This window comes from Phodopus roborovskii, unplaced genomic scaffold (genome assembly GCF_943737965.1).
Source record: "Phodopus roborovskii unplaced genomic scaffold, PHOROB, whole genome shotgun sequence".
Classification (NCBI taxonomy): Eukaryota; Metazoa; Chordata; class Mammalia; order Rodentia; family Cricetidae; genus Phodopus; species Phodopus roborovskii.
The window spans coordinates 34,121,205-34,133,527 of NW_026126416.1; positions in this window are offsets into that span (position 1 = coordinate 34,121,205).

Below are 12,323 nucleotides of genomic sequence, written 5' to 3' on the forward strand. Positions count from 1 at the left end.
GAAATAATATTAACTGAGTAAGCAGGAAGTACGAGCAAGCAACTTCCAAAAAATTTGAGAAATGACAAAAACAGCTATTGGGGTATCCATTGTCAGCCTATAGGTCTAGAATATTTGAAAGACTTTTCTATGAAGCAAGATTTCTGAAGGACTGTCCTGCCTTGTCTTGGCAAGGTTCAGCAGTCAATCTCTTTTGTGTCCTGCTTGTCCAAAATGGACAGCACACTGTCAGCAGCCAAGGCAAGATGTGGTGATATTTTGTTTATGATATAACAAATAAAGCTTGCCAGAAACTAAATACAAATATGCATCTTCTGAGAAGGATCTCTTCTTTGTTCACATTAAAACAAAGTTATTTTCAGAGATACTTCATGATGTATAGTTAGAAATATATGTATAAACATATGCATTGAATATATTCACAAGTAAATATAAACACATATGTACATATTGTTCTAGTTGAGCAATTACATGGAAATGTATAATTTAATCAGTTCCTTTATGCCATCATAAAGGATCTTTATGCCATCTTTACAGTCTTTCACATTTTTTGCTATTGTAATAAAAGCTTTGGTGAAGAATCTTACAGTCATCATTTAAAACATTTATAAGTAGATTTGTGAAATAAATTCGTATACATAAAAGTTATACTAGGTAATAATTTAAGAATGTATATGAAAATGGAGTTTATCACCACTACTAAAACTATATTGTACACTTATTTTTCAGATATAGCAGTACATATACTAAATTCTAGTTACTATTTTGAATTAATGAAAAGTATTTGACAGAAAGGATGCGAAAATAAAAATATTTAAATATTTTCATTTAATAGGAATAAATAACCATTTAAGCACTTGAGTGCATGCCCCTTACTTACTGTAGAGTCAGCACATTTTTTCTTGCTTCTGTCTCTAAAATTAAAAAAAATTAAAGTTGTACAAAGATGCTTGATCAAGTATTTAAAAAGTTATATAAGGATGTTAACAGCAAAATTTTAAAAAGAACTTACTTGTAGTTGGAAGGTTTTCTCTGTCTCGTGCAGTCCCACTGAACCAATTTTTCTCCTACCCTCCAGTCTCTGCAGCCACTTATTAAATAATCACTGAGGCTTAATATTAAATATAATTGTTTGACAAATGGCTCAGACATATTATTGACTAGCTCTCACAATTAAATTTACACATTTCTATTATTTTATATTTTGCCACAAAGCTTGTGGCTTGTTACCTTACATCTTGCTTCCCCAGTGGCTACATGGCGTCTCTGAACCCACCTTCTTTCTCTGCAGTAACTCTGTTTGGATCTCCTCCTGCCTGGCTCTATAGTGCCTAGTCATTGGCCAAAAGAGCTTTATTCATCAACCAATAAAAGCAACATATAATCACAGCATACAGAAGGACATCCCATATCACTACTATTTAGTCTTTCTGTTTCCCTGACTAAAGGTATACTTCATTTCTTTTTTTCCCTCTTTTTGTTTTTGAGGTCAACTTGCTATAGTTTAAGGTGGTGTTGAACTTAATTCTTCAGCATCAGCCCTAGGAATGCTGGGATTACAGACGGGGGTCCCCACATTTGGCTAAGAATATACTTTATGTGTTTCATATATATGTACGTGTGTGTGTGTGTGTGTGTGTGTGTGTGTGTTTGTGTGTGTGTGTATTCACATGGGGGTACACAGATATAGATGCACATATATGGGCATGTATGTGTAAGCCAGAGGTCAATGCTGTGTGATATCCTCTGTCACTTTCCACTTTACTTTTTGAAACTGTTTCTTTCACTTAACCTGAAACTTACTGATTTGATCAATACTTTGCCAATGAATTTCAGGGATCCTCCTGTCTTAGCCTCCTCAGTGCTGAAATTAAAGGCAGATTATATTTTGAATGACAGATGTTCTCCATATTCTTGGACATTTGAGTAACTGATCCCCAGTTGGTAGCAATGTTTGATAGGTTTATGAAGTACGGCTTGCTAGAGGAAATATGTCTCTATTGGCAGGCTTTCCTTGAGTAAAAAAGGCTCATCAACTGTCAGTTTTATTTCTCTCTTTCATGTTCAAAGTTCAAGATGTAAGCTCTCAGGTCACTTTTCCTACTACTATACCTGTTACTTTCCAGACACTATAGACTCTCATCACTCCTGAACCATAACCCCAAATAAACTATTTCTTCTATAAACTACCTTGGTCATGATGCTTTATTCCAACAATAGAAAAGTAACTTATATAAGGTATGTACTACCACACCTGGCTTCCTGCACCATCTATAACTACCTAACTTATAAGTGGGTACTAAAGATCCAAACTCAGGTTCCTTATGCAGCTATGGCAATCTTCTTACCAACAAAGCTACTTCCCTATCCCTAAGTATACATTATTTAAATAGTAAGATAGGGCTGGCAAAATGACTCAGCAGGTGAAGGTATTTGCTGTCAAGTAGGACCCAAATTCAATCTCAAAGGGCCATGTGGAAGAAAGTGAACAGAAACTTGACTGTCTCTTGACCTCCTCACATCTTATGATGCATGCATGCCTCACTCACACACACACTTGGGTGCATGCACAAGGATAGATGAGAAGTTACGAGTATGTGCACAGAAAAATTTTAACAAAAACAGATCACCAAAGACTGCAATTACATACATATTTACCTGCAATTTCTGAATTTTTCTCTGTTTTCATAAGAGACTCTGTCTGGAATACTCTAGAAGGAAAAAAAAAAAGAAAGAAAACAATTATTACTATAGTTTTATTATCAACTTGTGAAGTACTTTTGATTAATGTGCAAATTTGCTTTTCACTTTAAAAATGGTAAAATTCTGTAATTATATGTATAACAATGATTATAAATAATAATTAATATTATTATTTATCTATTTATTTTTGAAGTGGGCTTTCACTATGTAGCACTAACTAGCGTAGCCTGTAACTCCCTATATAGAACAGGCTAAGCCTGGGCAAGGCGGAAAACACCCTTAATCCCAACCAACACTAAGGAGACAAAGGCATGGGATCTCTGAGTTCCAGGCCAGGCTGGTCTACAGAGTTCTAAGACAGCCAGGGCTACACAGAGAAGAAACCCTGTCTCCCCAAAAAACATTAAACAAAAACAAACAAACAAAAACAAAAACTGGTTAGCCTTGGACACAAAGAGATCTACCTGCCTCTGCCTCCTACTGGCCATATGTAGCTAAGCACTTTTAATTCCAAAGTTGATGGGGGTGGTTCTGAAGCCAGTGGATCTCCATTAGTTGCCTGATCTACATTATGAGCTCCAGCAGAGTCAAGTTACATGGTGAGATCCTGTCTCAAAAAACCCAAAATTAAAAAAAGGTCTATGTCTAGTAAATCTGAAAATCAAAAGAATAAAAACATTATAATACCAACAAGATAGATCTAGAAATAAACTACAATCTAATTCTACAAGCAATAATGTACTATACTCAGGGGATCCAGCATCCTCTTCAGGCCTCTGGAGGAGCAGCTACCTCAGGTTCTAGCAACCATGACATTCTGTATTCCCTCAATCCATAAACCAAAACAAATTCTAGAATGCTGTTCAAACTCTTTATTTAAAAGATACTCCCAATAGCACTTAGCCAGCAATGTAGTGCCTCTACCAATGAACTGACACCTCCTATCTTCGAAGTTTGCATTTAAATAGCCTTTTGTAAATATTCTCACTGCCACCCAACCCTACCCCCATTTTCAAAACTTGTTGGGGTTTAGTTTTTGTCTTTTTGAAATGAGATTTTGCTGAACTGTCTATATTAATTTTACACTGTAGTCTCAAGTAAATCTATCTCTGTGCGCCAAGTAGCTAGAATTTCTCCATTTTTACTAATAAAAATTTTCTCCTTGACTCAACTTTCGTGAACACCCATTTGCTTTACTTTGGCTTGCGTTCCCATTGTAATATTCTGCTATATCCAATAAACGTTTGTTTTACTTCGTTTTTCTTGAAAACAGAGTCTTAGGCTAGCTTCCAAATCCTGATCCTCCTGTCTCCATATACCCAGTACTGGAATTATAGACCTGCACAACACACTCAACGCAAATAATCTTTTGTTTTGTTTTGGTTTTTTGTTTTGTTTTTCAAGACATGGCTTCTCTGTGTGGTTGTCCTGTAACTCACTTTGTAGACCAGGCTGGCCTTAAACTCAGAAATCAACCTGCCTCTGCCTCCTAGGTGCTGAGATAAAATGCAATATAAATAATATTTTAAAATATAAATAACCTTAATCATTTGATAATCTCCATTTGTTACCTAGGTAACTTGTATGTTACATATCCAAGAAAACAATGCATATAACTAGCATAGTAACTATCACACTAAATATTACTAGTGGCTTTTTTTTTATTTATTGTTTTTTGAAATAGGACCTTTGAACTCACTACTCAGGCAAGACTGGCCTTAAACTTGGAATGACCTTGGCTTTAGACTCCTAAGGGCTGGAATTACAGACATTTAGCACCATACCTGGTTTAGTAGTGGCAATTGATAATAAATCAAATGATATATTTAAACCCACTTCTTTCAATGTTTTTTTACATTTACTTATTTTATGTGAGTAAGTAATGTGTGCACATGCACAAATGTTGGTAAGTATATACCATAGCATCCATGGTAGGGTCATGTAGATCCCAGGTACTCAAGGTCTGCCAAGGATATAAAGTAAGCTCAAAATAAGCCAGGGCTACTTAGTGAGGCTCCATCTTTTTGCTTTGTTTTTGTTTTTCAAGACAGGTTTCTCTGTGTAGCCCTGGATGTACTGACCACAATGGCCTCAAACTCACAGATTTCTGCCTGCATCCTCCTCCCAAGTGCTGGGATTAAAGGCCTGCACCACTGCTGACTCCATCTTAAAAAAACAAAACAAACAACAACAACAAAAAAAAACACTGTTAACAAAAAAATATGGACTTTAAAAAGTTTGCAGAGCCGGGCGTTGGTGGCCCACGCCTTTGATCCCAGAACTCGGGAGGCAGAGGCAGCGAGATCTCTGTGAGTTGAAGACCAGCCTGGTCTACAAGAGCTAGTTCCAGGACAGGCTCCAAAGCCACAAAGGCAGGGGATTGGGGGGGGGGGGAGTTTGGAAAAAGATAAGGAATGAGAAAAAATGCAGGTCAAACCCCAGAACTTTAAGGTTTCTAAACATGAAACAATATGGCCTCTTCCTAAAATGTTTAGATTAATCTAGCTACTTCACAAAAGGTTAATATGAGGCAGTCTAAGGTAAACCAAAAAAAAAAAAAAAAAAAAAAGAAAAAGAAAAAATTTCAGCACTTGCAATATAACCTCTACTCCACAAGAATTTCTCACAAATAGCTAGGTTTAGAACATTTCAATCCATTCAATGTTGAGTAAAAAAAACAATCTAGAGTTATATATGGTATCTCACAGTAGAAGGGTGGAGTCATAGCTGTGTGGTGCATGCCTTTGATCCCAGCATTCAGAGTCAGAGGCAGGTAGATCTCTGTAGTCTACAGAGTGAGTTCTCAAAAAAAAAAAAAAAAAAGAAAAAAAAAAAAAGAAAAAGGTGGAGTTCAGGAGTTCAAGGACAGCCTAGTCTATAAAAACAACACCAAAAGAGTAGAAGGAAGTTTCACAAAAAGAACCACAAGAGTAAAAGAAGCATAATGCAGTAATAAAAAGATAAATATTCCCAATGGGCAGCCTCACTCTAGAGGCAGTGACAGGAGGATCTTTGTGAGTTCAAGGCCAGCCTGGACAGAGGAAGTTCCAGAGATAAGCTCCAAAGCTACACAGAGAAACCCTGTTTTGAAAAGCCAAAAGAAGGGGGGGGTGGAGAAGAAAAATAATAGCCAGAACTATGCACCAAAGCATTAATTCGTTATGCATTTCACAATATAAAGCAATTACTTCTATGAAAGAATACAAAGAAAAACATACTAGAAACAAAAGAGTTAAGACAGCAAAAATGAAACTTACGAAACAGAAGAAAAAAATAAAACCATACAATTAAGATACAACTGGGAAAAAGTACAATTAATCTGCAAAGGCATTAAGTTTATCTCATATTTCTAATTTTTAAACTCATTTTTTATGGTCTGTGTTTTGCCCGCAGGTATGTTCATGTACCACATGTGTGCCTGGTACCCATGGAGGCAAAGAGAGGTCATCAGCTCTCCTAGAACAGGAGCTATAAACAACTCTGAGCAGCTATATAGGTGCTAGACATGGGATCTGAATTTTCTGGAAGGAAAACCCAAGCTCTTAACTTTGGAGCTATCACTCCAACCTTGATATTTCCAATTTTTTAAAAATACATTTTTAAAATTTTATTTTTCTTTTTGTGTGCATTGGTGTTTTGTCTGTATGTATGTCTGTGTGAGGGTATAGATCCTCTAGAACTGGAGTTGCAGACAGTTGTGTGCTGCCATGTGGGTGCTGGGAATTGAACCCGGGGTTATGAGCAATGAGTGCTCTTAACTGCTGAGCCATCTCTCCAGCCCCAATATTTCTAATCCAATTTCTTCCTCTTATCTCGTTGGCTAGAACCTCTAGTACAATGTTAACCAGTGGCAGTAATAGTAGTTATTGTTGCTTTGTTACTGATTTTAAGGAATTATTCTGCTTCTCTTATAAAGATAATGCTGAACAACAATCTTTAAAATAACAATTTTGGCCAGGTGGTCTACAAGAGTGATCCTGATCTACAGAGTAAGTTCCAGGATAGTCAGGGCTACACAGAAAAAAAAAAAAAAAAATTGTATCCACACATTCACTCACATCATATATACACAACATCCTCACTAATAACAAGAAATACATGTAAAATTTTTTATTTTATGTTTATGGATATTTGTGCACCACATGCAGGCCATACCCACAAACGCAAGCAAGAAGAGCTCAATTCCCTGGAACTGGGAGTTATAGACAGTTGTGAGCTGCCATGTGAGTGTTAGGAATCAAACTCAGGTCCTTTGGAAGAGCAGCCTGTGCCCTTAACTGTTGAGTCATCTCTCCAGCCCCCTAAATACATTTTTGTTAAGAATTAAAAAAAGTATACCAGCAAGATGTGTCAGCAGATAAAAGTACTTGATATGCAAGCTAAAAATCTGAGTTCAATCCCCACTCACAGCAGGAGAGAACTGAAATGCCAAAAGTTATCTCCTGACCTCTATACACATGCCAGGGCATGCATTAATTTGCACTCACACATACATATATACACACACTAATAAAAATTTTAAGTAAAAGGTACTTTTCAATATAAAATAATTCTCTGGTGCTGAGAAGATAACTCAGTTAGTAAAGTGCTTGCTGTATAAACATGATGACCTGAGTTTGGAGTCCTAGCATACAATAATAAATCTCCCACAGCGGGAGTGGTAGAGAGATGAGGATCCCTGGGACTCATTAGTCAGCCAGTTTAGCTGAGTCAAAGAGTTCTATGTTCAGGGAAAGACAGTTGGTCTCAAAAAGTAAGGTGAAGAGGAAGATACCTGAAATGACCTCCAGCTTTCCCACATGCCTGTACACACACACACACACACACACACACACACACACACACACACACACAAAATAACTATTCTTCCATGTTTATTTAAGCAAAAAAAGATTACCCAAATGAACCACCAACATATTTGACACAAAGAAAAGCATTACCTATAACATTTTACTTAATTTTCCTTTAAACTTACTTTATAGTATCTGCAAAGCTGACTCGACGAGAACTTTTTCTAGTTTTTGGAGCATTAAATTCCTAAGAGAAAAGATTATAGGACACAATCTTTAGTAAAAATCACTGTGATTAATGACATAAGATTCCTCCAAACAGTCCAATATAGATGCACTTAATGAACATAAATACGATTTTACATATACTTTACTGAGGGAGGGTAGTTCTAAGGATTGAACCTGTGGCCTCATGTAAATCTGGTCTTTTGTTATTGCTTTGTTTTGAGACAAGATCTCAATATGTAATCCATATTGATGGGAGATGTCATTCTGCAAATATGTTTCTCTTATTGGTTAATTAATAAAGCACTGTTGGCCAATAGGAAAGCAAGATAGGTGACAAGGAGAATTCTGAGAGATGTAGTAAAAGAATCAAGATGTAGGACATGAGAGAAGAAATCAGGACCCTCTCTCCCTTAAGACCATGTAGAAACACTTAGATTAATAGAAATGGGTTAATAAGACAGAGCTAGGCAATACAAAATGCTAGTAACAGGCCAATGGCTTTATAACTACTACAGTGTCTCTGTGTGTTATTTGGGGCTGACACAGCTGTGGGACCAGGCTGGTGAGAAAATTGCTCATAACACTATGTTGATCTCAAAGTCACAATCCCTATGTTTCAGCTTTCTGACTGCTAGGATTAGAGGTCTATACCACCACTCCTAGCTTGAGTGTGATTTTCACAGTAATAGTTAAAAAACAAACATCATTATTGCTTTTGGATTATTTGCTAAAATCAAGTATAAAATAACTACTAACACAAATAAGACATAAAGAGAAAGACTGGACACAAAACAGGAGCTATGTGGCCAACTATACCTTATCACAATGTTCTTCTAAAATTACAAACAAACAGCTTTGTATCTTTGTAGCTATGACTAGCCTGGAACTCTCTATGTAGACCAGGCAGTCCTAGACCTCAGAAATCAGTGTGCCTCTGTGGTCCAGGTGCTAGGATTAAAAGCATGAAGCACCAGGCCCATCTAAAACACTGTTTTAACTGTAGTAAAATACAGGTAAATTACTATCTTTTGTGATTATTATAATTATTTTAGACATGGTGTCCTGTAGACCAGATTGCATTCAAATTTGCTATGTAGCCCATCCAAGAATGAAACTGAGACTTCATCTTCCCAGTACTAAAATTATAGGCCTGTGCCATCATACTGAGCTAGAACATAATTTATCATCTTAATCATTCTGCCTTAACAGGTACTTACATTTTTTAGTTAGTGGTAAAAACCAAATTAAAGCCAGGCAGTGGTGACACACACCTTTAATCCCAACACTCAGGAGACAGAGGCAGGCAGATCTCTGTGAGTTTTTGGCCAGCCTGGTCTACAAAGCAAGTCAGGGCTATTATACAGAGAAACCCTGTTTCAAAAAGAAAAAAAATTAATTTACCATGTTTATGTTTTTTTGTTTGTTTTATTGAGACAGGGTTTCACTGTGTAGTCTTAGGTGTCCTAGAACTTGCTCTTGTAGACCAGGGTGACCTCGAACTCAAGAGATTCGCCTGCCTCTGCCTCTCAAGTGGCCCTCATCTGGCCCTCTACCATTCACTAAAAAATTGATGTGTATATGTGTGCCCAAGTAGTTTATGTGCATCACATACATACAGGGGTCACAGAAGTCAGAAAAGGGTGTCAGATCCTCTAGAACTGAAGTTACAGATAGTATAAGCCACCCAACTAGATTTCTCTGTATAATCAGTCCTGGCAGTCCTCGAACTCACTTTGTAGACTGGCCTGGCCTTGAGCTCACAGAGATCTGCCTGCCTCTGCCTCCCAAGTGCTGGGATTAAAGGCGTGTACCACCACGGCCCAGCTCATGGTAACACTTTTTAAGTGTACCATTCAATAGTGTTAAAAACACCTTGCTGTGCAACCACTCTCTAGATCTTCATCTTATAAAATTAAAACTATACTTATTGGAACTAGAGAGATGGCTTAGTGGTTAAGAGCACATACAGCTCTTACAGAGAAAGAACAGTTCATCTTCCATGTTAGAAGGTTCACAACCATCTGTAACTCCAGCTTAGGTGTAGGGACATGGATCTGATGCCTCTGTGACCTCCAGGGACACTTGCACTCAAGGGAACATAAGACACAGACATGTGAAATTAAAACAAACAAATAACATACACATTTAGAGCCTCCCTCCAAATTCTTGTCAACCAGCATTCTATTTGGTTTATAACAATTTGACTAAATTTCATGTAAATGATAACAAGTAAAATTTGTCTTTTTGATGTTTGATATTTTTTTTTAGCTCTTCAAGATTCTTGCATGTTGGAGTATATGTCAGGCTTTTAATAATGAATTTCATTGTATATAAATATCATATTTTGTTTATTTAGACAAAATGGATAGACACTTAGATTTTCCCTACTTCTTGACTACTGTGAATAATTGTGAATAATGTTGCTGTGACATTCTCTTGTTTTTTTTTTTTTTGGTAATCTGTGTAGTCTTGGATGTCCTGGATAGATATCCTGGATAGAATTTGCTCTGTAGACCATGTTGGCCTCAAACCCAGGTATCTGCCTGCTGTGCTTCCAGAAAACTGCTGCCAGATGGCTTGGCCACTACATATTTCTTCAATGGGACTAGAGAGATGACTCAGTAGTTAAGAATATGTACAGCTTGTACAGAGAATTCAGGCATGGTTCCCAGCACCCAAATTGGGCAGTTCACAACTCCAGCTCCAGGGAATCTGACTGTCTCTTCTGGTTTCTGTGGGCTCTAGACACACACAAGGAATATATACTGATATGCAGGCATTCACATATAAACATAAATTAGGAACGAATCTTAAAAACAACCAATAGCATGCCATCTATATTAAGCAGTCTCTATAGTCAAAGGTCTAATCAGACACAGCAGGCATGACAGACAGTAAAGTGCTTGCCATATAAGTGAGAGGACTAGATTTCCAATCCCTAACACAATGTAAAAACTTAAACAAGTAGGCTACAGAGATGTCTCAACATGTAAAGACATATAGTATGTCAAGGCCAGCCTGGTCTACAAAGCAAGTTCTAGGACAGCCAGAGCTAAACAGTGAAACCCTGTCTCAAAAAACAATAAACCTATGTCAAGATAAGGAATCAAAATACCATTCTCTAATTTTAATCCCAGCAGAGGTTAAATTATTATCAACAAATAATAGTTTTAAAAATATAAATGCCACTGGGTGGTGGTGGCACACACTTCTAATGCCAGCACTTGGAGGCAGAGGCAGGCGGCAAGCGGATCTCTGTGAGTTTGATACCAGCCTGGTCTACAAAGAAAGTTCCAGGACAGCCAGGGCTGTTACACAGAGAAACCCTGTCTCAAAAAATAAATAAATAAATAAATAAATAAATAAATAAATAAATAAAATTAAAATAAATAAATGCCAGATTACTCGGGAATTTGGATTTTTTTTTTTTTTTTTTTTTTTTTTTTGGTTGGTTTATTGTTTTTTGAGACAGGGTTTCACTGTTTAGCTCTGGCTGTCCTAGAACTTGCTTTGTAGACCAGGCTGGCCTTGAACTCAGAGTCTCTGTCTCCTGAGTGCTAGGATTAAAGGTATGCACCACCACTTGTACATATTTAAATCAGAATCTTCATGTAGCTAATAAAATTCATGATGATCACTGAAGCCATGATGATATATGTCTATAATTCTAGCGCTTGGGAAGCTCAAGCAGGAGAATTACCACAAGTTGAGGGTCACTCTGGGCTATATAAGTGAAACCTAATCTAAACAAAACCACTGAAATTGCAAAGCATCTGTGCTAGAGACTTACCTGAACTGTTTCATTTCCACATTTGAGGTCCTGAAGAGGACTCCTTGGGGGTTTCAAAATCTAGAGACAATAATTAGAATTAGTCAAGTGTTGGGGACCATCACCATCCTCACAACCTCAGGACTCTCTGAGATAGAAAATTACTACCCCTTCAAGAAATAAACAGAATGTTCAGCAGAACATTCCAAGGTACAGGCTTGTGATTTCATAGCCAGTTAAAGAATAGCTCAGGGCTATCTCTCCTGCTTCAGTTTAACAGCCAGCTAAAGAATAGCTAACCAGCTCAGGGCTATCTTTCCTGCTGCAATTTACAGCCAATTACAGGTTAGCTAAACAATTTTGGGCAGTCCTTCTACTGACCTTCTCACTTTGCCTACGTTCCAGTGCCCATTACCTGGCTATGTGCAAACCCTGCTCACATCCTGCGCACAGTCCTATATAAGCCTCCCCCAAGAAAATAAAATTTGTCAGCTTGATCAGAATACTGTCTTGCTGTCCTCCTTTGTATCCCCTGCTCCCCCATTCCCTCCTAGGTGTTTCCTGGTTCGTCATTGACTACCCAGCAGGTCAGGGCAGTCAAGAAAATCTAATGAAGCTCCTAGTCAATTTAGGTTATATGAGTAGAAAGCTAAATTCTCCACTAAAATTCCTCAAAGTCATATTGTTCAGTGATATGTGCATGATTTAATAATATGCCTTCTCCTGGCCCATTCTCCCAAATTCTTTTGCACAAAATCATCTCAAGTGGTCTAGTTAAAGCTCCGCACTAACTCAAGGGAACTGAGATCATCTAACTGTCTGAAATTTCTTTG